The sequence below is a fragment of the Ursus americanus genome, chromosome X (assembly GCF_024610735.1).
Source record: "Ursus americanus isolate L20-20 chromosome X, mUrsAme1.1.p, whole genome shotgun sequence".
Lineage (NCBI taxonomy): Eukaryota > Metazoa > Chordata > Mammalia > Carnivora > Ursidae > Ursus > Ursus americanus.
In genome coordinates, this window is record NC_142164.1 from 66106908 (window position 1) to 66112206 (window position 5299).

Genomic DNA, 5299 nt, shown 5'->3' on the forward strand with positions numbered 1-5299 from the left:
AACAAAACCGGAAGGAGCTCCGTATTGGTCAAGCTACCCCATTGTTACCAAAGCGCCAAAGGACTTCCGGGAGCCGCTGGTCGCCGGCCCTGGCAACCGTTTCCATAGACTCATCTTTGTCCGCTGCTGCCTAGCACAAGTAGTAGGCATCTGCTAAAAGCAAGCAAGCAAGCAAGCACAGCCCTGCGTGTTTTCAGGTCGCTCCTCGTCGCTGATGCCGGGCTGGGAAGTTCCGTGGACTCTGAGCTTAGCCGTCGGCGGGAGTAGGTTGAATTCAGAGCGGGCGCAGGTGCGCTGCGGGGGCCGGTCAAGCGCGCGCCTGACCTGGCGAGGCGCTCCCTCGGTTGAGGGGCCGGGCAGCCAGCGGCTCCAGCCGCCACGCCGCTCCCCGCGTTCGGTCGTCCGCGCGCGAGTGTGCCAGTGGCGCCCCCCTCCGGCTTCCGTCCATCCAGCCGCTAGAGCCCCCGGCTTCTCCCAGCCAATCCTCGCCCTCCCTCTTCCCCTTCACGTCATCCCTCCTACACCCCCCCCCCCGCACACCCTGCACCCCTATGTCCTTTTGGCCCGGCTCCTACACACAATGACACCCGCCCACCCACCCCTCCCTCAAACACCCCTGAGGCCGGCTCCTACACCCCCCCCGCCCATAAACACCCCTGTCTCTCACACACTCCGGTAACCTGCAATTCTAGTCACTCCACAGCCAGCTTCCTCTCCAAAGTTACTTATTTTGTGAAATCTTCCTTGAGCCCCCTCCCCTACCAAGCCACTGAAAATTTTCACTTTTTGTGGCTGGCTGTCAGAGCACCTACGACAGCGTATCAGAGCTAGTGATGTACCAAGCTATTTCCCTTACCAGAATGAATCTGATTAATTTTTATACCCCTCCAGCTACCCCAGTGCCTGGGTCTTATCTAGTGCTTAGTGTCCTAAGAATGGAAAAATAAGTGATCAGTTGGGAGGCAGCTCAAAAGTGCAGGACTGCGTTGTTCAATAGTGTAGCCTCTAGCCACAGGGGCTATTGAACCCCTGAATGTGGCTACTTTGAGGTGAGATGTGCTGTAAATGGAAAATACACACCCAATTTTGAACACACGAAAAAAAGAATATAAAAAATCTCAATTTTTACACTGATGTGTTAAAGTGCTAATATTTTGTATATGTTGGGTTAAAGATATTAAAATTAATTTCACTTTTGTCTTTTCACTTTTTTAACGTGCGCACTAGAAAACTTAAAATAACATGCCGGGTTCACATTACATTTCTACTGGACAGCACTGATGTAAAAATATAATTCCAAGACTTTGACAGAAGGGGTGTCATTGCTTTGAACGAATCAATAGAAATACATACTGATTAACTTCGGACACACCCCAAGTTGTCCTAGGGGATTTAAGTAGAGCAAAATGCACACTGCCCAACCTGGAAAATCAGCTTTTAAACTAAATATATTTTAAACCAACTGTAGTTGAGAAGAAAAAAATTCATGTAAAAACAACTAGAGGGCAATATAGGACAGTAGAGAACTAAAGGATCTGTTGTATTGAATAGGCTGTCAGAAAACTAAGCAATGACAAGTCATTCCACACTAAGAGTACTTCAGAAAGCTTCTTAGACATGATCTGCGTCAGAATTTCAAAGCTGGAAGGGGACCTCAAAAAGCAGAGGAAAAAACTGAGACCAGAAAGGTTAAGTGACTTGCTCAACCAGTTGTGACAAAGCCAGTAGCTTCTAAGTTCAATTGTTTTTAACCCATCAATCTTAGATGGAGTAGGATTTAAAAAGATGGAGAGGACCTTTTAAGTGGGACGTGATGAAGCCCCAAGCTAAAACAGTGCTTTGCCGGAGGGAGAGGAGAGTAGGGTGTTAAGTGTAGGTTGGAAAAGCTTTCCAGGTGATTCTAATAAACCTCGCCTGGCAAGCCCCCAGCTTTAGAAGCTGAGGAAGAAAGGTGGCTCTGGCGAATTACCTATTTGATTTGTCTGGCACCTCTAATTACTCTAGTAAACTGAACTTTCAGGGTCAGCCTCGGCCAGGAATACAAAGAAGTACTTGTGGGGGAGACTTGGAAACTCAGTAATTGTGAGACAAGGGGCACCTGGGTGGCTCAGTCGGTGAAGCGTCTGCCTTTGGCTCAGGTTCTGATCCTGGAGTCATAGGATTGAGCCCCATGGCGGGCTCCCTGCTCAGCGGGGAGTCTGCTTCTCCCTCTCGCTCTGCCCCTGCTCCTTCTCACTCTCTCTCAAATAAATAAAATCTTGTAAAAAATTGTGAGACTAAAGATAATCTGTTTCTGCGCATTTGCTGTTGCCTAAGAGAAATATATGTATATATATATGCAGAATTTGAATTTGCTCCTAAACTTTGTGTGCCCTTTTTCTATGGCTTTCAAAATGACAGTCTTTATGGGAGTTGCCAACTGCCTTCAGAGTACATATTCAAATTGTCATTTTAAGTATAGCATCGCATCCTATTTTGAGATGATTGCAGCTTAAAAAGTGGTTGAAAAAAAAGTAATAATGAGTTGCTTACTGCATTTCTGCGTGTAAACACTTTATCACATTAAAAAAATCCTAGTTTAGGGGAGCCAGAAGGGCCCTTGGAAATCATGTAAACATAATGGTACTTAAACTTTTTGTAATAGCAGAACTCATTTTCCAAACCAGATTTGAGACAGGCCCATAATTTCTGAAACAGCTGCTGCATTTTGAAGTGGATACGCAGAGGCCTTCCAACTCAGCCTCTGGCCCACCTTTCCCCCAACCTGCTCAGTGGCACCAAGGTACCTCTAAGGGGCTCAAGGGGCTCTAAATAACACAGTAGAAAAAACACTAATCAAGCACGGCCCCCTCATTTAGCTGATAAAGAAACCGAGACAGTGAGATGTTAGGTAACTTGCCCAAGGTCACACAGCTAAGACACTTATCTAAGCAACAGTATATAGAGTGAGTTGGGATGAGGAGAAACTAGAATCCAGGAGAAGAGTAGAAAGCATTTTAAGTAATCTATACATGACTGTAGAAATGAGACGACTTTACAAGTATTCTCTGATGTGACTCCCTGCTAGACATGACGGATGTTCATTTGCCGTGTTTGGATCGTAACACAGATTTGTTAGCTTGGAAAACCAATTGTGTGATTCCTGAGAGAAAAGTTAAAGTAGACCTCTTCCTGCCTGTCTGAATTGATGTGCTTGGCAGCTTAGACCTTCTTTAGTCTGCTTTAGAGGATTAGTTGCTTTTTTGTCCGGAGCAAGTAATACTCTACAGATATTTGTACCTGAAATGCCAGCAACAGCAGTAAGTGAGATCAACTTGTGTAGAGGGTAAAGCCAAGAGCAGGCTGTAACTTGCCAAAAAGTATTTGTGGAATCCTTACTTTACCCTTAGTGTTCAAACTACCTTCACCCAGTTTTTTTTTTTTTTAAGTAATCTCTATGCCCAACATTGGGCTCAAACTCACGACCTCTACTGACCGAGCCCGCCAGGTGCCCCTTCCCCGAGTATTTTTGAGATCGGAATTTGTCTAACTAGTGGCAAGAAGTTTATTAAGCCGTGACAGAAAAAACTCCAATACAATGAAGATTGCATTAAATGAAAGATTTCAATTCCTATTTCTACATCCAAATGTTAGGAATGTTGTTCAGCACTTAAAAATTCTCTGGAGACTGGGATTTGAGTCCCACCTCTGCTACTGAGTAGCTGTGTGACCTTGCAGAAGCCCCTTCCTTCCCTCTTTCCACATTCCTTGTGTGCGATAAGCACTGTGAATTCAAAGGACAAGAAACAGGGTTTGAGCCCTTAAGGCACCCATGGTTCAAAGGAAGGGACCTGTAAACAGATAACTGAATCATGATTTGGTAAGAATGGAGGGAATAACTTTGACCCTGAGGGGGACATTCCCTTTGATGAGGGAGCAAAAGGCAAGCTGAGGGCAAAGCACAAGTTGACATCCCATAACCCCCCCCCACTCCCCTGGTGGGATATGTGTGACATTCCTCAGGCACTTCAGGCTGCCCTAAAAATAAAGGAAAGGAAAAACAAACGGTTAACTGATAAAGATCACAGCCCCGAAGGACATGAGTTTCCATCAATTTACTGTCTTAGTGATATACAAGGCAAAAACATTCTTATCAACAGCCTTACTTTCAGAGACCCGTAACTCAATTTCCTGGAACCCTAACACCACCCTCCCCTCCATGAGTGATGTGGGAAACTAAGGCAGAGGGGAGTGTAAACAAAATTACATTTCTCTATGACCTGCAGCCCATTGACAAATACTTGAGAGAGAAAGTCCTTTTGGAAACCTCCCTTTTTCCTTACCTTCCCCCAAGTCTCAAGTATACAAGCGGTTGCCCCTCACACTTGTAATGCAGCTTTCTGCCCATGGGTCCTGTCCCCACGCTTTAATAAAATTACGTTTTTGCACTAAAGACATCTCAAGAATTCTGTCTTGGCCGTCAGCTCTGGACCCCAAAGCTACTCAAAACCGCATCACGTTAAAGGTCAGACTCTACTTGACTTACAAGATCCTTTCTGATCTGATGCTGACATCCTTTTCAGTCTCTTCCTCCGTGGAACCTAAGCTCTGCCTTTAGCCGACTCCCTCCTCCTTCTCCAAACCTATCCTGCTCTTTTAGGCCTTTGTGCATTGATGTGGGCTGTGCCTTCTGCCTGGAATGCCCCTCTCTCCCTCGTCTGCCTGGCAAATTTCTATTCATTACTCATGACTTAGCTCAAGGATCCCTTCTTCCAGGAAACATTTCCCTGATCTTTCACCTGTAGGTGAGTCACCCTCCTCTCAGCTCTTAACAGCACTTTACTCATCTCCCTATGATAGACAGTACGGGACAATGGTTTTCCCTACCCACAGCTGTCTCTCACTAGACTGGGAGCTCCTTGAAACCAGGGAGAATGTCTTATTCGTCCTTGTTTACCTCACTATAGCACTTCACACCTGTTTGGGGGGACTCAATGTTAAAAGAATCATGTTCCATAATGTAATAATGCCTAACCTTCTCTGAGTGCTCACTTCTGCCAGGTGATTACGCAAAGTACCCTCCATGCACTTTCTCAGTTAATCCTCGCAACTTCCAGAAGTTGTTACAACCTTGTTTTACAGAAGAGGAAACTGTCTCAGACAAGCTAAAGTAACTGGCCCAATAGTGTTTGCTTATCATGGGATTTGAACGCAACTCATTGAATTTAGATCCGATTCCAGAGCTCAAGCTCTTAACCACTACACTACACTACAGAAGAGGGGGGATTTTGCAGACCCAGCAAAGAACAAAAGAGGACAT